General features: G+C 39.8%; 1 pseudogene; it reads right to left on the reverse strand.

The window, feature by feature from the left end:
* Positions 1-867: 867 nt before the first annotated feature.
* Positions 868-18,571, reverse strand: LOC115869864 (annotated as a pseudogene).
* Between the last annotated feature and the right edge of the window lie 3,018 nt (positions 18,572-21,589).

A 21,589-nucleotide genomic window follows, 5' to 3' on the forward strand; every position in this document is an offset into this window, starting at 1 on the left:
CAGCCTCAAATTGCCATGTGCAACACACTTCACTGCTGAAAGCATGTAACAGTTTTTTGGTGTGTGAACAATGCTATTCTAGAGACTAAACCAAAAATATTGGTTAAAACATTTTGTCTGCCTACTATAGACATATATGCAATAATAAAAACAATCAGTTTTAGAATTAAATAGGTCTATTTCATAAAAATTATTGGGAAAGATATGATAGTAGGGGCAAGGTATTAAATGATAAAGAATTCATAAATTTATTTAAGAGATGGATTAATAGAATGTAGGTACAGTTAAGTTCAGTGTAAGATAGACATTATGGAATTTCTTCAAATGAGCATATATGCAATTTGATTCATGCCCAAAAGGTAAGTTATCATCTGCAATTGAAGAGGAATTCAGAAAAAATAAACTCAGGTAGGGTCTAATTTTAAGCAGGAGTTTTTAGTGTAATTAAAATTTGAAAAGCTAAGCTAAAGCGTGAATGCATTTATAAACTACAGTATGAAGGCAATATAAAGCTATTGAAAAACAATCTAAATGAATCCTATTTATGTCCACAAAAGAGGGAGGTATAAGATGTCAATGACTCATCTGATATTGAGAGTAATCACAGTGTAAGGATCCCTCATGGTGTAGTGGTTATGGATTCGGCTACGATCCACATGGCCAGCAGGTCAAAATCAACAGCATCTCCCTGGGAGAAAGACTGGGCTTTCTACTCCTATAAACACTCTTGAAAACCCAGAATGGGTCACCATGAGTCTGCATTGACTCAATAGCTATGAGAGAGGTTAGAATGGAAAGAGAAAATGAGGAAGGGCATGAAATGTATTAGCTAAACAGAAGGGTAGATCTCCTCTAAAAATAAATATGTCAAATTTTAAACAGTAACAATAAACATAAATGATGTGAAAATACAAGTTTTTTAATGTTATGTACTGGTGATGGTGTTTCTAAAGGCATTTTGACATCTTTGTTCCTTACACTGTAAACAAGGGGATTCAATGTAGGTATGACCAATATAGAGAACACAGAGGTCTATTTGTCAATATCTAGTGAATGATCTCTGCTGGGACGCAAATAAATGAAGATAAGGTCCCATGGTAGATAGTGACAAAAGTTAGGTGGGAGGCACAAGGAGAACCCTTTCTTTCTTCCTTCAGCAGACCCTGTCTTGAGGATAGCTGCTACAATGAAAATGTGTGAGAGAAGAATTGTGAGAAGACAGATAGCTTCAACTAAACTAGCAGAGACCACCAGCATGATGTCATGTACGTAAGTGTGCAGAACAAGAAGAAGAGTGGGAACATGTCACAAAATAAATGGTTAATTTATTTAGAGCAAAAAGAGTGATAGAAGGTTTTGGTAGTGTGAATAATAGAACTCATGGTGACCCCTCCCCCCCCAAGGCTCCCATTGCAAGCTGGCAAACAATCTTTTTAGATAAAACAACAAATCCTCTAAGATATAATCCTCAAAGTTACAAACAGTGGGTTGCATATAGCTATGTATCGATCATAAGCCAGGGCGGCCAAAAGGAAAGATTCTGTGTCAACCAAAGAACAGAAAAAAATATAGCTGTGTCACACACCTCATTGTAAGAAATGGTGTTCCTCTCAGAAACCAAATCCACAAGTAATTTGGGAGCAATAACAGAAGAGTAGCAGGCATCTATGAAAGACAATATGAAGAGAAAAAAATACATAGGGGTGTACAGGAGTGAATGAACTGCTTGTGATAACAAAAATCATCCCAAGGTGTAGTATTAAATAATAAATGACGCTGAGGGAGGTGGGGGGCCAGCCCCCACCGCTAATTCTCCGATTGCTACTACTCGGATTCATTAATACTACTTCTGGGTTCAGTGATGCACAATTGTACGGTTGAGATATATAAGTATTATATTAAAGTCATCGAGAGCATGAGAGATAATACAATAATACAGTCAGGCATGATACATAGCAACATTGCTCACCTCAGCCCAGCTTGGTGGTCCATGTGGAGAGAGGGGGAAGGGAAGGAGGGAAAGGGAACAAGGGAGAGGGGGAAGAGTCAGGGAGGTCAGAATCCGAGAGAGAAGTTCCCGCCTATATTGCTGACCCATGCCTATATACCTTTGGGGGCATGCCAGCCCACTAATTACAGGTAGAGACATACGTCACAGGAAGGGGCTGCACTATAGGTTACACAGCAATGAGAGGGTGGTCTAGGGGGTGGTCTCTGGGTCTCCATAGGAACATTATCAGTAGGGTGCAAACTCCGCCTACAGGAACCAAGCTAATGGTCCCAAGCTTCAGAGAGTAGTCCATTGTCTCCAGCAGCAGGGAGCAGGCCCACCCCTGTGGTGGGATGAGACAGCAGTCTGGCAGCAAGTATCTGACTTCCCCCCACACCAAGGTTTCCCATCAGCGTGACAGAATGGATGGAATAGAAGACAACAAAGAGGAGACTGAAGTCCTGGGTGGTCACTGAATCCCAGGAGCAAGAACTCTGTCTTCACTGTGCCATTCACTTCTTCATCCTCCTTCAGTGCTTTGGGATTTCCGCAGCTGTGGCAGAGTAATGAGGGCAATGTTTCTAATAACCTTGCTATAATAATGACATTTATAATAACACTGACAAGAGCAATAATAAATTAATTAAGGTTAAATTGTTAAAATAGAGAAGACATTACAGCCAGTATTTTTATAGCATTTAGTCATATTTCAGTTACTCCCAAGTAATGCATAGGTTTTCAAATATTTTAGCTTTGGAATTGAGCACTTTTAAATTGCACTGCTAATTTAATTTCCTAAAAGCTAGTCGTTTCTATAAGGCTAGCTTCTAGACACTACCCTCTAGCAAGTTGATGACTCTGAGCTTGGTCTTCACCCTTATTTTTTTTTTCTCTCTTCACTACAGTCTATGCAAATAACAAAACTGAACATTTTGCCTCGGTCCAATCCACCCCATGCCTGCTACCATTCTAATTAATGCTCTGTTCCCCTCTGATCATATCCATTGTACAAGTCCATTGATGCGCGGCTCCATCCATGGGAAATCTTGTCAGATCCAATCTATGGTCTGTTCATTCACCATCTTCCAGTTATGCAGATTCTCTCTTATCCACTTAGTGGATACCTCCATTATCAGGATGACTGCTGGTCTGTACTATGTGAAATTGAATCTAAGAGAATGTGCCTATCTGTAAGATATGGTCTTCTGTACCTAACTTAATTAGCATACTCATGATTTTATGTAAAGCAAATACTGCTCTGTTATTTAGGTACCTTCACCCCTTTGCCAGAGAGCAGTGTGCTCATTTAGAACAATGACATTTTAGTAAACACTCATTCTTGTAGTGGTGCTACTATGAGGCAGTTCCTAAGGATCTTGACATAAGAAATTTCTTCTAGAAATTTCTTTCTACATCCATTATTCTTCAAGCCTTAAAAAAGACAGCAAACAATGACAACTCACAACCACCCTAAACAGTTTCCAGGGCTGTCAATATTAACCAGAGCAAATAGCCTTATCTTTCTCCCATTGGTCTGGTGGGTTTAAGCCATCAACCTTGGGGTTATTAGTACATTGCTTACATGATAGAGCCACCAGGGCTCAGGACCCTGCAGGGTGATCCTCAAACAATAGCATTAAAGCAAATGTAGTGCTTTAGGATTGGTCAATTGTAGAACAAAATCACTATGGACATGCCAACTGAACTGGGGTTCTTGCATCTCAAAGCCCACTTCACAAAGATACTTCTTTTAAAAAGCCCAAAGCCTAAAGCAAAACTCAAAACTCAAAAACCCACTAACATAAAGTCAATTCTGCCTCAAAGTGAGGTTATGTAATAATATTTTGGGGAGCATAAAGTCTCATCTTTTTCCAGAGGAGCTTTGGGAGACTTTGAACTGCTGACCTGTGGTTAGCAGCCCCATGCATAACCAGTAAGACACCAGTGCTCATCAATTTCCACCCATAATCTCAGTATCCTCCTGATTTTGCGCTTTACCTATTGGCAAACTAGCACATGACAACACAGTAAGTGACAACAAAGTAACCAGCGGTGGGTCCATTGAGATGTCTAATTTATTCTGAATCCAACCTGTAGAAGGTAACTCAGGGAATATTTATATTAATAAATGATTACTCTTCGACCTCTTAAACTGTTTAATCATAGCCACTATCATTCCTGTTCTTTCTTTTTTTTAATCGTTTTATTAGCGGCCCATAAAACTCTTATCACAATCCATACATACATCAATTGTGTAAAGCACATTTGTACATTCATTGCCCTCATCATTCTCAAAACATTTGCTCTACACTTAAGCCCCAGGCATCAGGTCCTCATTTTTCCCCTCCCTCCCTGCTCCCCCTCCCTCATGAGCCCTTGATAATTTATAAATTATTATTTTGTCATATCTTGCCATGTCCGACGTCTCCTTTCACCCACTTTTCTGTTGTCCATCCCCCAGGAAGGAGGTCACATGTAGATCCTTGTAATCGATTCCCTATTTCCAACCCACCCTCCTTCTACCCTCCCAGTATCGCCACTCACACCACTGGTCCTGAAGGGATCATCTGCTCTGGATTCCCTGTGTTTCCAGTTGCTATCATTCCTGTTCTTTCTTTAAGAACAAATGAAATAAGATTTTGAAATGGGCTCATCTATCCACCTAATCATATTACTGCCACTTTGATCTTGTCCTAGTTTACAGACCTGAAACTTATAGATAACCAATAGCCATCCACAGTAAAATTGTCCAGAGATACAAAAATTTTTTTCTAGTGGATAATAAATGGATTTTCCATTCCCCATGAAAGAGCCAGTTTTTAAGCTAATTTTATGTATGCTTGTGCAACTCATGAAAATAGGAGTGGAAGGAAAATTCTTCAATACAATTCAAGCTATATATGAAAAACCAACAGCCAACATGGTAGTCAATGGAAGAAAAGACGCAAACAATGCCACTGATAAAGGGCACTGGACAAGGATGCCCTATTCCCCACGTGCATTTAACATCGTACTGGAGTTGCTAGCAATTAACATAAGGCAAAGAAGAGACATCAAAAGTATTTCTCTGGGAAGGAAGAGGTGAAACTATCATTATTTGCAGATGATATGATTTTATATATGGACTATCCTAAAAGCTAAACAAGGGGAGTACGGAAAGAGATAGAGGAATATGGCAGAGTGGCAGGACACAAGATCAGCCAACAGAAATCTATCAGGAAGCTATACATATCAGACAAGACCACAGAGGACAGGATCAAAGGTGGTACCATTCAAAATAGGCAAGCACAAATTGAAAATCTAGGGATCCGCCTGATTAAAAAGACAAAAGATTTATTGAGGAAAACTATAAAACACTATTACAAGAAAACAAGAGTGACCTCAACAAATGGAAGAATATTCCATGCTCATGGATCTAAAAACTCTCTATAGTAAAGATGTCAGTTCTGCCCCAGGCACTTTATAAGTTTAATGCTATCCCGATACAAATATAATCATCTTTCTTCAAAGAATTGGAAAAAGTGATTACCAACTTCATATGGAGATGGAAGATTCCAGGAATTAGCAGAGAACTCCTGAAGAAAAAGGACAGAGTTGGAGGGCTTGGTTTACCTGACTTTAGCACACATTATCCAGCACCTGTGGTCAAAACAGTGTGGCATTGGTATGATAGACACTCAGACCAAGGAAAAGAACTAAAAACCCAGAAATAAAACCATGAGCATTCAGAAAACTGATCTTTGATAAGGGCCCAAAAATATTAAATGGGAAGAAGATGTCCCCTTCAACAAGTGGTTCTGGGAAAAATGAATATCTACCTACAGAAAAATGAAGCAATACTATTAACTCACTCCATGCACAAGAGTAAATTCAAGATGGATTACAGATTTTGAGGTAACACCGCAAACTATTAGGACCATCAATGAGGGAATGGGGACAAACCTGAGAACTTTGGTGCAGGGAATACATAGGCTATTGGATATAGGGAAGAACAGAAACATAGAGGAGGCACAAATTGACAAGCGGGATATACTGAAGATAAAACACTTGTGTACATCAAAAGGTTCTACCTCGAGAGTAATAAGAGGGCCTACAGACTGGGAAAATTTCTTTAACAATGACATTTCAGACAAAGGCTTTATTACTAAAATCTACTATACTCTGCTAGCTTACAATAAGCAAAAATCTAATTGCCCACTGAGGAGATGGGCAAAGGACCTGAACAAAAGTTTCACAAGGGCAGAAATCTGAATGGCCAATAAACATACGAGAAAATGTTTCTGAGCTTTAGCCATAAGAGAAACGCAAACTTAAACAACTATGAAATACTACCAAAACACCATCAAAGATAGCCCAAATCAAAAAATCAGAAAGTAACAAGTGTTAGAGGAGCTGTGGTGAGATAGGACCACTCGTCCACTGTTGGTGGACCTGTAGGTATGTACAACCACTATGGAAATTGATTTGGCGATATCTAAAGCAGATGGAGATTGAGCTACCGTATGACACAGTAATCACCCTACTGGGCACATGCCCAGAAGAAGGAAAGAACAAACTATGGTCAGACATCTGTGCTCCAGTGTTCACCATGGTGCAGTTCACAATTGGAGGAGTTAGAAACAACCCAAATTTCTATCAATGGATGAATGGATTAAAAAACTTTGGTACATACGTACAATGGAGTACTATGCATCCCTAAAAATCAGTTATTAATGCATGAAGCACAGTGCCCCATGGGAAGAATTATGTTAAGTGAAGTAAACTAAGCTCAGAAGTACAAGTACACCATGAGTTTGCTGAGGTAAGCTTAAAAATGAAAAAGGGCACAGGGAAAAAGCTACTATATACATACATTTCTGGAGTGAGGTCCAGGTACTATGGAAGGAGCCAGACTCAATTCAGGGATATATATGGCATCCAACTAAAAAGGTGGGAGAAAGAAAAAAAATGAATGAATGAATGAATAAAAGACATGGGAAGTGGGGGAACAGGGCACTAACTCACCCAAGGGGAGGATATTGTTTAAATCTCCAGAGGAGAGGGTGAGACGGACCAGACTTCAAACTGGTGCGCCAAGGTGTGAATGGAACATACCTGCATGAAGCAGTGAACCAATAGAGAGGTCTGCAGGGACAGCCCCAATCCAAACTTTGTGGCCAACCCCCCACCCCTCTGCCACTTCCCAGAAGAATGGACTTCAGAGGTCAGGGAGAGGGGTGCATTTGATCAGAGCACACAGGAGCAAACAAAGAGGGGAGGAGGGAGAGTGGAACACATCCTGGCCCACCAAGACCCGATAAAGATATTCCTGCTCAGAGCAGCCAATGCACAGAGAAGACCATAAGGCTGGCCCCACCAGGAGACACAACATTCCTCACTGACCCATAGTGCTAAGGGGAACAACACTGGAGACACAGTGTGGGAACTGTGCCAGATCTGACCCCAGTACACTATGGTGAAACACTAAGGGCATGCAACAAAGCAGCAAGGGGAGCAAAACAATGAAGTCCTGGAGGAATATCAAAAAAGATTTGGGGGCCAGGGTGTGGCACCCCATCCCACTCAACCTTAAAGCACTCTTAAAGGTCAACAAACAGACATGGAAATCTGTATTGGCTTTTCTTGTCATTGGTTTTACTGGTTGTTGTTTTGTTTTGTGCTAATTATTGTATCTGCATGTCTATCTAGATAAGATAGGCAAGATAAACAATCCAGAGGATAAAACAAGGGACCCATGATTCTGGGAGTACAGGGGAGAGGGAGATTCAGGGGAAAGGAAGGAGGGTGTCAACAAAACCAGGGGCAAGAGAACAAGTGATCTAAAATCAATGGTGAGGAGTGTGTAGGATGCCTTGTGCAGAGCATACATGTAACAATACAGGTCCCACAGAAAAACTAATGATAGACTTCTATACTAGATTGAGAAAAAAACCTGTAGGAATACATGACTTTAAACTGCTTAAAATAATGGTTTTTAAATCATTCTCTTTAGCATGTATGATATTTTAAAAAATATTTCAGTCTCTCAATTAATTTGAAAACATCTTTATATAACCTCAACCTCCAATTTGTTTAAATTTTAAATTTATTCTATGCCTTTAAAAACTAATGCAACTTCATTTTTTCACTTTTTATTGTGAGTTAAGGAAAGATTTAACAGAAAAAAATGATTTTTCAACCAATCAATAATTCATACATATTTAGGTTCTTGACATTGATTGCAGTACCCACAAGTAACTGTTTAGAAAATAATGATGGAAATATATGTAGCAATATGCTTGATATAATTGCGTTAAGAGCCCCCAAGAAAATGAGCTCTAAAAACAAAAATATAGTTAACCCTCCAAAGCTTATCCAATTGTGTCATCAAAATTCCTTTAAAGTTACATGGCACCGTACAATGGATGCCAAACACTTCAATTACCTGAGCATTCACACAAATCCTCAACTATAGCAATGTTAGGTAGTTTCCTAAGTATGCTATGAATTGGAAATATGTCTTCAAATTAAACATTATCATCTTTAATAATGAAAAATGTTCTGGTCTTAATGCGCCAAATGTTATTTGCTCAATTTTTTTCATTCATTAACTGAATTGTTCTAGGAGCTCTTGAGCACAAACTTTGTGTCTCCTGTACTTCTTAGTGCTACACATTTTATGGTCTATTGAGTAGTTTCTGAAATGATAAATCTTATAGTCTATTGTAAATGGCAAACTTCAAGCATGTGATTATTTAAATAATTCATAAGGAATTGTAAATATAAAATGAAAAGATAAGGGGGCTCTTAGTCTAAGGTATGATGTCTGAATCTACTGTACAAAGAAGAAAAACATTTAAAACGGGGACATGTACTTGATTATATAAATGATGAATAGAGAAGTCAACCAGGGTAAAGGAAAACATTCCAGCAGGATCATGAGTAGATGTGACTGTGACTTTTTGTAGAAAAGGAAAGCCCAGAATATTGGAATTTGGAAGAAAATAGAAAGACCTTGGTAAAGTTCATCCTTATGCTATAACTCTTAACCCTTCCTTGAATAATATTACTTTTCCTTCACCCTTCTCAACCCAAAACAGTTCTGAAAATATTCCCCTATTCTTGGTCCATAACCCATCTTTTCTTCAAGACATCATTTTATTTATCACTCTATTGAGAATATAATGCCTATACCCTGAAATGGGAGAAGGATGGGGCTTTTTACTCCAGTAAAGAACTACTTCCATAAGCCCATAGGGGAAACTCTGTCCCATCTTATAGGTTAGCTAATTGTTTTGATGACTGAGTTAGATTTTTTTTCATACCCTGAGAGTATGGGTCTCTTGGGACGAGGATGATGAGTGCTTTGTCTCTGTTAAAACAAGCATCTGCAATGTGATCATGACACAGAAGGGGAAAACAAATATTTTTAAAAATCATCATATTTGATGTCATTTTTTGAGTGATGTTTACATGCTGGTCAACAAAATAAACTAAGAGAATAATATATATATATATATATATAACTCCTTGTGAGAAACTTCAGAATACATATTTTGTTGTTGCTATTAGATATATCCATAAAGCCATGAATATTAAGCCCCAATTTATTAGATAGTAAGGCACAATGAGAAGAATTTTGGCTAAGTCCATCCTTGTACTATAATTCATAACTCTTCCATTTCATCCTTAGAAAAATTTCCTTTCCTTTCCTCTCCTCAATCAATTCAGTCCTGCATCAATTCCCCTAGTCTTGGCTTCTAAACCACCTTCTCTTCAAGACAACATTTTACCTATGACTCTAATAAACCATTGCCTGTACGCTGATATTACTAGTATTCTGTGTTGAAGTTGATGAGGGCTTCATCTCTATTATAATAGACACCTACAATGTTTCCATGACAGAAATATAGGAAAATAAGTATATAAATATCAACGTATTTTATATCAAATGAGTGGGTACTGTGGTAGTTACATAATCTGGAGTCAGTTTGAGGCTTAAGAGTGAAGGGGTGGAGTTTAGCCTGTCAATCAGATCACAGCTTGATGACCTCATTTGGAAGCCTAAGGAGATAAATAGCTCATTGGAGGTGGGACACAAGCTGACTCACTATAAGCTATCCCTGCTGAAAAGATATGGAGGGAGATGATGGAGCCAGAGCTCTGAAGCTAGTGTAGCCACTTGGAAACCCCTGCCTCTGCTGAGATGCTAACACCACCACTGGATCCACAACACCTTCCACTCACTTGCCTGTGATCTCCTGCATTAGGCATCATTGTATGTGTTTTGTGAGTCTGAAACGGACTTTATAGATTGGTATCAGACATATGGGATAATGAAACATAAGGACTTGATCTGGACTGGGCTGGGATGTTTTCTCAATATTCAATTCCTCTTGTATATAAAGCTCTTTCTTATACATGTATGAGTGTCTCTATGAAATTGTTTCTCTAGTCTACCCGGACTAACACAGGTACCCAAATTAAAGTCAGCATACTGTATATCATACAAGAGCATACATACCCCATGGCAAAAAAAAACAAACAAAAAAAACCAGAATTTTTTACCTAAAGGTATGTATTTAATTTTTTTTAAAAACAGAAAACCGACTCACTGCCTCAATCTCTCACTGTCTCATTCTCACTCTCTCACTGCCTCACTCTCTCATTGCCTCACTCACTCACTGCCTCACTCTCTCACTGACTCACTCACTCACTGCCTCACTCTCTCACTGTCTCACTCACTCACTGACACACTCTCTCACTGTCTCATTCTCACTCTCTCACTGCCTCACTCTCTCATTGCCTTATTCTCACTCTCTCACTGCCTCATTCTCACTCTCTCACTGTCTCATTCTCACTCTCTCACTGCCACACTCTCTCACTGACTTACTCTCTCACTGCCTCACTGACTCACTCACTCACTGCCTCACTCTCTCACTGCCTCACTCTCTCACTGCAAAAAAAAAAAAAAAAAACAGAAAACCATTATTATCTTCAAAGCAGTCTCCATTGCATGTAATAAATTTATAAAATCTGTGATTCCATTCTTGAAACATTTTTCAAACTCATCTGTTTGGATGGTTGCCAGCACCTCAATTATTTTTTTTTCCTTCACCTCTTCTACATCATAAAACTGCTGTCTATTCATGTCTCTCTTCATTTGTGGAAACAAAAAGAAGCTAAACAGTGAGGTTAGGTGAGTAATGTGGATGGGGCAAGAGAGGCATGCTGGTTTCTGCCAAAAATTGGTGGCTGCATAACCACGTACATTATTGTGGTAGCAAAACCAGTCCCCAATCGCCACAAACCAGGCCTTTTTTTGTCACACACTTGTTACACAATCTTTTCAGAACCTCTAAATAGAAAGCTTAATTAACAGTCTGACCTGGTGGAACAAATTCCAAATACACTATGCCCCTGATATCAAAAAAACAAATGAATATTATCTTGATCTTTGATTTCACTTGATGAGGTTTTTTTGGGGTGAGGTGAGGATGGTGTCCTCCACTGAGTTGATTGATGCTTACTTTCAGGGTCTTAAGAATAGCATCATGTCTCATCTCCAGTAATGACATTGGGGAAAAGTGTGGGTTGCTTCAGGGCTGTTCTTTCAAAGCACGTTTCCCCTTGACACTCTTTTTCCTGAACGTGAAGCACAAATTTCTCTGCAACCCTTTTCATTCCCAAATCTTCCATTAAAATTTGCATAACTGAGCTTCAAGATAGTGCAGATAACTTCCCCATCTCTTCAGTGGTCCATAGTGGTCTTCGAGCACAAGTGCATGGATTTTGTCAATACTTTCATCTGTTTAGGAAGTTAACCGACCTCCAGAATGACGTTTGTCATCAATCGACATTTCACCTTTTTTGAAAAGATTAAACCACTCATGCACTTGAGTTTTTGCTCAGAGTGCTGTCCTTGTAAGCTGTGTCCAACATCACAACAATTTTTGCCGCATTTTTCTTGAGCAGGGAATACAATTTCACAGGCACATACTGTTCTTTTAAACTGGCCGCCACAAAAAATGAGGTTTGAATGAAATTGCTTTTACAAAAACATTCACTCTGACTAGAGAAAACTTTCCTAGGTGATGCCACTAGGTACACTAACTAGGAACAAGGTGCTTGAAGCTCGCCTAGCAGAAAAAGGTGAGAACTATGAATGATCTGCACAGTGAAGCTTTTTCCAATTTTTGGGTGGGATACACCCTCATATTTTGAGTGATGTTGACACGTTAGTAAAATAAATAAATATACAAATGAGCAGATTCTATATGCCTCACTTCTTGTTTGGAAGTTCATATTTCTTGTATGATGTGATTGTTATATGTAATATACCTATAAAGACATTCGTATAAATTATTTGTGAACTAAAGAAGATTTCTTTGGTTATGTTACTGTTTTTATCTATCTCCATTTTACTTTTTTGGCAGAAGGCATTTCATATATATATATATATAAAGTTTCTTCTTTTTTAAAAAAACCCTTTTATCGGAGGCTCCTACAACTCTTAAACATTCCATCCATCAATTTTATCAAGCAAATTTGTATATATGTTCCCATCATCATTTTCAAATTATTTTCTATTTGAACCCTTGCTATAAGCTCCTCTTTTTCCACCTCCCTTTCCACCTTCCCACCTTCATGAATCCTTCATCAATTATATGTTGCTATTATTTTTCATATCTTACATTGTTCACTGACTCCGTTCACCCACATTTCTGTTATTTGTCCCCTTTTTTATGGGGGGATGTGATATATCTAATCTTGTAATGGATTTCCCCCTTTCTCACCCTTCTCCTTCCTGTCTATCCCCATACTCTCATGATATCGATACTCCCACTACTGTTCCTGAGGGGATTATATTTCCTGAAGTCCATGTGTCCAAAGCTATTTTTTAAAATCATTTTATAAGGGCCTCATACAACTCTTATCACAATCCATACATAAGAGGTGCTCAGTACTTTGATCGCGATCAAATAGTCAATTGCAAATGTAGTGTGAATAGATTTCATGGCATTAAAAAAAATAAACGAAGTCTATCATAAATCCCGTCACTTAATTGATATACAGTGCAGCCAATCAGATGCAATCTTAGGTGTCAAATGCATGCGTAAACAATTGCGCTAAGTACAGCAAAACTGACAAGCTACGTTATCACCAATTTTTAGGCTTTGGTTTGTTTCTCTTAAACGTAGGAAAGGGTATTAAAATGAGTGGGGGAGCTGGACCAAGTTAGAAGACAAAAACGCATCACTGTCATACAGAATGGGAGATTTTGACACTGCAAGCCAACATTCAGTTGAAGTCCAGAGCGCATGAACAGTTCTGGAACTTACTCACCGAGGGAAAGTACCCAAACATGAGAAAATGTGCTACCTCCCTTGACTGCATTATTCGGCCCTACTAATTTAAGTGAATCAGCCTTTTCCCACATAAAGATCATTAAGTCCAATTACCATTCCACCATAACTGATGATCATTTGGAAGTGTGGTTGAGGCTGGCTGTCAGCAGCTACTGTCCGAACTATGCATCCCTGGCTCATGCCATTCAGTGCCAGTCATCAGGGTAAACACAGATAATGACAAAAAAATGTACATAGTTAATTGTGTTGTGTTGTGCAATATGGACTCATGTGGTTATGCAGGGTACATAAACATACATTCTGCATATACAGAATTCTCAATGCATTTATGAATACAAGTAATAAATAAATAAAAATAAATACATGTTTTGCTTTTTGTAGTTAGTAGATCATTTTGACTTGATAATTTTATAAGTAGCTCGCATGCTGAAAAAGTGTGAGCACCCCTGGCATACAAACATCCATTATGTCAAGCACATTGTACATTTGCTGTGATTGTCATTCTAAAAACATTTTCTTTCTTCTTGAGCTCTTGATATCAGCTCCTCATGTTTTCCCTCCCTATCGCCCTCCCTCACAAACCCTTGATAATTAATACATTATTTTTTTATGTCTTACTCTTCCCAATGTCTCCCTTCACCATTTTGTGTTGTCCATCCTCTAGGGAGGGAGTTATATGTAGATCATTGTGATCGGTTCCCCCTTTCTTCCCTTGCCGTCTTGGTATTGCTAATCCAATGATCAGTCCTGAGGGGTTTATCTGTCCTGGAGTCCATGTGTTTCCAGCTCTTCTCTGTACCAGTATCTGTACCAGTGTACATCCTGTGGTGTAGCCAGATTTGTAAGTCAGAATCATGATAGTGGGGAGGAGGAAGCATTAAAGAACCAGAGGAAAGTTGTATGTGTCATTGGTGCTATACTGCACCATAACTGGCTCATCTCCTTCCTGCAACCCTTCTGTAAGGGGATTGCCAGTTGCCTGCAGATGGGCTTTGGGTCTCCATTCTGCATTCCCCCTCATTCACAATGATATGATTTATTGTTCTTTGATGCCGGATACCTGATCCCTTCGACACCTCGTGATCATACAGACTGGTATGCTTCCTCCATGTGGGCTTTGTTGCTTCTCAGCTAGATGAATGCTTGTTTACCTTCATGCTTTTAAGACACCAGATGCTACATCTTTTGATAGGCGTGCACCATCAGCTTTCTTTACCAAATGTACTTATGCACCCACATAAGGTAAGCATCATGGAATGCCACTTTAATAGAACAAAGTGTTCTTGCATTGAGTAGAGGCCCAATATCCATCTGCTACCTTACTACTAAACATATAAATATATGCACATAGATCTATTTCCCCATCATAAAATATGAATATATATTTACATGTGCACAGGCTTATATTTAAACCTCTATAAATGTAATTTGCCTCCTTGTTCTTTCCTCTATTTCCTTTTACTTTCCTCTTGTCTCACTATCATGTTCACCCTTCATTTGGGTTTTAGTAATTCCTCTCAGCTTCATTTCTCTTGATCAAGCCCTACCACACCTGCTACACTCTCCTCCCCTTAGATATCGGTTCACTTATTGTTCTATTGTTCCTGAATTTGTTAACACCCACTTCCTTTCCCCTGTCTCCCCCTCTCCCACTTCACTCTGGAAGCATCCATCGGTCCCTTTGTTTTCTCCTTCAGCTTGTTTATCCTGCCTATCTTATCTAGATATACCTGCAGAGATAATAATATGCAGAAAAAAATAAGGAAGACCAAAACAAAGCAACAAAAGAAAACTAAACAACAATAACAAAAACACCAATCATCAAAAAAAGAAAAGCCTGTAAATAGTTCAAGGTGTGTTTGCTGACCTTGTTTGGAGTGTTTTTCAGTCAAGTCTAATGGGGTGACACTCCCTGGCCCCATAGTCTATTTTCAGTATTTTCTGGCGACTTCTTTGCTCTGTCACCCTTGCTGTTCTGTTGCACAACCTCAGTGTTTTACCTCAGTGATGGGGTCAGATCGGGCACAATTCCTGTACTGTATCTCCAGTATTGTCCCCCGTAGCACTATGGGTCATGAAGGGATGTTGTGTCTCATAATGGGGCCGGCCCTATGGTCCTCTCTGTGCTTTGGCTGTTCTGTGTGGGAATATCATCCTCAGGGCTTGGTGGGCCAAGATGTGTTCCACTCTATCTACCTCTCCCTTCATTTGCTCCCGTGTGCACTGATCAGACATGTTGCTTTCCCTGAGCTGTAGCTTCAGTGCTGTCCTCCGATGTGAATTCTTCTGTGGGGAGTAAGGGATTTCCACGTAGTTGGGATTAGGGCCAGCCCCTTGGACCTTTCTATTGGCTCCCTCCTTCGTCGGTATGTTGCATTCACAGCTTGGAGCACGGGTTTGAGGTCCCTCTTCACCTGTGAAGATATAAACAATACGCTCCCCTCGGGTGGGTTAGTGCCCTGTTCCCCTGCTACCCATGTCTTTTTTGTTTCTTTTGACCCCCCTCCTTTTTAGTTGACTACCATATGTTTCCCTGGATTTGGTCAGGCCTCTGCCATACTACCAGGTGTCCAGAGCTCTTATCTGTACCCATGTGTGATCTCCAGTCTAGCCAAATTGAAGGTAGAACTGGGCCAAGGTAGTGCTGGGGGAGGAAGTATTTGGGAACAAGAGGAATGAATGATGTGTGATTCGTCAGTGCTGTACTACACCTTGGTTGAATCATCCCTTCCTTATATTTCTTTTTGTGGGTGGGATATACAATTTTCTCCAGCTGGGTTTGGGTCTCCCCTCCAAACCCCGTTGTTTGCTTTGATATATTTGTTTGTTTGGGATCTTTTGATACATGATACCTGATCCCACTGACACCTCATGATTACACAGGCTAGTGAGCTTCTTCTATGTGGGCTTACATGCTTGCTGGATGAATTGCTTGTTTGACTTCAAGCCTTTAAGACCCCATATCTTATATCTTTTGATAGCTGGCCACTATCTGCTCTCTTTACCACATTTGCTTATGCTACCATTTTGTCTTCAGTAATTATGTTGGGAAGGTGAGTATCAAAGAGTGCCAGGTTATCAGCATAAAACTTTCTTCTATTAAGGGAGGCCTTGAGTAGAGGCCCAAAGTCTGTCTGCTATCTTGATAATTATCATATAAATATATGTGCATTGGTATCTATACCTTTCATTATAAATCAGTACATTTACATATATAAATGACTATAGTTATAACTCTATAAACAGATTTTATCTCCTATTTCTTTCCTCTATTTCCTTTCTCTTTCCTCCTATCCCACTGTCATACACACTTTCATTCAGCTCTCAGTATTTCTTCTCAGATACTCTTGATCTTGATCAAGCCCCACCTGGCATTAAAAACCCTCTTCACCATCAATTTTAGATCTCCTGTTGTACTCTTATCTCTGAATTTGTTTCACTTTTAGATATCCAAACCAAACAAGACTACTTATTCAGAGATCGTGGATATTGTCCTATATGTAAAGCATTTTACATAATGCTAAATTATCCATTACAAAGTTACAAGGTAGAAGCCAACCAATGTCATAGGCAATATAGCTGCAATTATGATTCCTTTAATGAAATCATTTCTGAAATCAAGTAAATCCCAATAATTCTTATACTTTTTATGTGGCATTTCTTTGTGAGACACTGTGACAGGTTTATGATACGTAACATGAATTTTTTTTTTTAACGGATTATGGGGAAGTTTTAGAAAAGTTGTTTGATCCTTAGGCAGATGAGACAGGTTCACCCCTTCCATGGTTCAAGGCCTGTGAGAAACGCTGATGACTCAGCCACCTGATGAAGCAGCAGTTTCCCTATCTCTCTGCCTGATATAAAAAGAACACTTTTCCTCCCGATTCATGGCAAAGCTGCAGAAGCAGCAGTTTGAAAACTCAGCAGTGATCTCATATTCCTAACCTTGCCCTTCCCTCTTGTCCATGAAGAGGTTGGTTGATATGTTAGTGCTTCTTTGTATACTCTCAAATAATTGTAAATTGCTGTTTTATGTAAACCTGGCATGTATTGCAGGCTACATGCACAAAGGGTATTTAAACCTGCCTTGAATGAACTTCAGGGCCTTGACACAACTGTGCTGCAGGTCCCCCCCTGACTCAGAATTTGTCTAATCTTTTTTCTTTTGTTTGTAAATCATTCCCCTCTCAAATCTTTTAGATTTGTAAGATTAGAGCTAGACTACATTGTCTTATAGGGAAGGATTATTTGGAGAAAGGTATTCAGAGTTTATTTTGTCCACCATATCACCTGATCACTCAAAACTCTTTTATTATCAGTGCTTATGAGCTACACAATCCCATGACAATATGCTTAACAAATATCTGTGCCAAACTTTTGGATACTGGTTTCAGTGGATTTTCTCTAGTTTATAATGTATATTCATATCATTTATTTAAACTTCCTTCCACATGACAGTTACACATTAAACCATCAGAAGGATGTTTTAATTTGCACTATGGCCTCTATAACCACAACTGCTTGTTCTGAACAACAAAACACACTGGGTTTTTAAGACAGGGAATTAATTGTAATGACAATAAATGGAAGTATAGGATAGATTAAACAATTTGATTAATTGTGATGATATCCTCCCTGCATAGTTTCCAGGAATTCTTTTAAGAATTTTATGTTTCTCTGTATTACCTTGTTCAGATGGCCTGAATATATCTTCTACTTCTTCTCGGGGTACTACAGAAAAGGAAAAAAAATAGATTAATTTAATCTCTTGATTCTGTTAACAATCCTTGCTGTTACCTTCTATTCTTTCTCTTATACGACCGACTTCTGACACTCCACTATGGCAAATATCACTGTCCAGATATGATATTAATGCCTCCATAAGTGCATTAAAAATTAAACCAGACTCACTGCCATCAAGTCAATGTTGACTCATTGTAATCCTATAGGTCAGCATAGAACTGCCCTTGTCATTTTCTAAGTCTGTTATCTTTACTGAAGTAGAAAGCCTTCACTTTCTCCCACAGAACAGCTGATAGTTTCAAACTTCTGAACTTGCAGTTAGCAAGTAGCTTTCCATGTGTTGTCTCATTTTTAAAGATGTAGTACTGGCACAGGAGGAGACAAGATGGCACCCAGGTAAGCACCACTTACTGGGAGCTCCATAGCAAATGGTGAGTCTGGTGTCCAGGCGGAAAAGTGGAATGATTCTGGTAAACAAGGGGACCCCCATGACAATCTGGAGTTCTTCCCCTGCCCAGGAGGCAACCCTCCCACACATCTAGCTTGTGCCAGAGCCTTAATGGATCTGCTACTTGATCCCTAGGATTTCCAGGTCTGATCCAGCTATGTTGCTCCAGCACACCAAAGCTTCCAGAGTCATCACCTACCGATTGCCTCACCCCATCTCCCAGCATGGTCACCTCAACAGGAAATTGATGGCTGCCCCGTGGAAACCCACACAGCCACTGTCTACCAGCAGCACTACCCAGTGGGAACAAGTCCTTTCTCCAATGGTTCCCTTTTCTCCATGTGGCAGCAGTCCTGCTCCCAAGCTCTTTTACCTCTATCCATCAACCCAGGACCCCAAGAGCTGAACTGTAGCCTAGCTGCAGCAGGTTGGGTCTCCTACAGCTGTGGGGGCATTCCACAACCTTGCCTGAGACCACCCCTGCAGTGGCCACATCTAGGGTGCTTGAGGGGCACTGATCCCACCCCATTAAGCTGAGCATCCCTCCCCCTCGGCAGTGAGGCCCACTTGCTTGGCATCTGGCATGCTCAGCAGGATGGCTCAGTACTTTCCCTGCATTACCTGGCCCACGGGGAACACCCTACAATGCATCTTTGGAGTAGAGGGCATACATACCAAACATATAGGTTGGCTCTAGAGCCCAAGGGATAAGTGACCCAGGCCTTGGGGCTCCTCAGCACACATCAGCCAAAATAGCTCAGATCCCAACAAGAGCCACCACCCACCTATTGGCCCCCTCAGACTTTTTCTTGTACCTGGAGCTCATCCCCTCATGGCAACCACAACATCAGCAGCCTGTCCCTCAGCAGCTTAGTGCTTCCTGCCCAATGATGACAGTTTCCCCCACCAGTTCCAGGTATCTCCATGCTGTGGATGCTTTCCCCTGTCACCTGCAACAGTGGCAGGGGTTGTTCCTGTATTTGCTCAGCAACCTCTCCTGTGGCAGCAAGCCCACCCCCACCTTTGTTTTTCTATTAGGCATCTTTAAAAATGGAAAAAGGGAGGCTGAAAATCGTGACCTGACAGATACATCTAACTCAGCACAGGAGCATACATACTGTCTGCAGCCTCATTCCAGTCACTGAGGCTCCTCATCACCATTGGCCACTGAATCACCATATAACACTGTCTACATAGCAGTCTGAACCACCACCATAACAGGCCACAGGAAGCCCTCGAAAACACGTTAAACATTAACACAGAGTAAGAGCTCAGGGTCCCTTGGTCTCCCAGAGACAGTGTCCACTTCTACAAAGCTGTCACATAAACAGAAGCATTCCCCAACACTCTCAACAAGAAAAACCCAGAAAGACAAAACACCAAAGCAGAGCTAATGATGTTCATAGAAGAAACAGAGATGGATCTGCCACAAAATGAAATTTCAGAAGGTCGCTTGGAGTAATACAAGAGTCGAGGGAACCAATGCAGAATAAGGACACAGTGATAGAGTAGATGAAGTCCAGGAGAGAAGGGATTAAGTCCTCTACAGAGGGGAAGAAATCCGTGAACCAAAGGGAAATACAGAAGCTAATGTCTGAGGTAACAAGCTACACACAAGATAACCAATCTTATGAACAGACTAGAGGAGGCAGAGAACCCTATCAGTGATCTTGAAGAAAACCAGACATACTTCAGCAAACAAGAGAGACAGTCAAATAAGATAATAAGAGGCAGAAGAAATCCTGAGATCAATGACAGATGCTACAAAGAGAAACAATATTCGAACAATTTGTCTACTGGAAAAGGACACAACAAAGAAGTCTACAGATAAGTTAGTGAGGGAGTTTCTGGAGCATTATTTCAACCTTAATGAATGAGAATCAGATACTCAGACAGGAAGCAGAGAGACATCAATTAGACTAAATCCCAGGAAGAACTCGCCAAGGCATTTAATAGTTAAATTATCAAACTTTGAGGAAAAATAGAAAAATTTAAGAGCAGAAAGACAAAGGAAGACAGTCACATACAAGGCTACTCAGACAAGAATATGCTCCAACCTATCAACAAAAACCATGACAAGAAGGACAGCATGGAGTAATATCTTGCAAAAACTTAAAGAAAAAAGTCTTGCCCAAGAATCCTTTACCGTGCCAATTTATCTATTAAGATAGAGGGAGAGAAAAAGTTCTTCAAGGACAGCGAAAAACTCAAAGAATATGCCATAAGACAGCCATCCCTGTGGAAGATCCTTGCTGACTCACTATGGTCAGAAGACCAACATCCACCAAACACAAGAAGGAATCCACCCAACTCCATCAGAAGCCAACATTCCTATAACAATTACCAAGATGACGTGAACTCAGAGAGAAAAGAAAGCAAGAATGGAGCCTCACACACAAGATGAAAAAAGAAATCATATATTCAACAATCATAGTATTTGACCTTAATACACCACTATCAGAGAATGATCATTGGGAAAGAAGCTCAGCAAGGAAGCTACAGAGCTAGACCATACAATTCGGCAACTGGACCTGGTTGAGATCTATAGAGCTTTCTATCCAAACGCCAAAAATTTCACATTCTTTTCAAGTACTCATAGCTCATCTTTTAGAATAGGCCACATGCTGTGACACAAGTCCAGTTTGAGTCAATTCAAACACATAGCGATTACTTAGACGTCTTTCTCGGATCACCAAACAATAAAGATGGAGCTTAATAAAAGGACAACCAGAAAAACAAGGCAAAAAATTGGAGGATGAATAACGATTTTTTGCAACATAATGGATACTGGCCTAGATTAGAGAAGAATGAAGGAAGTTTCTAGAAACTAATGAGAATGAGAATACAATGTATCAAAATTTATGGACTACCATGAAAGCAGTTATCAGAGGTAGCTTCATATCAATAAAAGCATATATGAAAAAGGGAAACTTATGACTGATGGGCTATCAGAAAATCTACAGCAATTAGAACAGAGTCAAGAGTACAACCCCTCCAATAGCAAAAGAAGAGGAATAATAAAAATCAGTGCAGAGTGAAACCAGTGGGAAGACAAAAGAA

The sequence above is a fragment of the Echinops telfairi genome, unplaced genomic scaffold (assembly GCF_000313985.2).
Source record: "Echinops telfairi isolate 266 unplaced genomic scaffold, ASM31398v2 ScPeMD7_60;HRSCAF=208, whole genome shotgun sequence".
In the NCBI taxonomy this organism is placed as follows: Eukaryota; Metazoa; Chordata; class Mammalia; order Afrosoricida; family Tenrecidae; genus Echinops; species Echinops telfairi.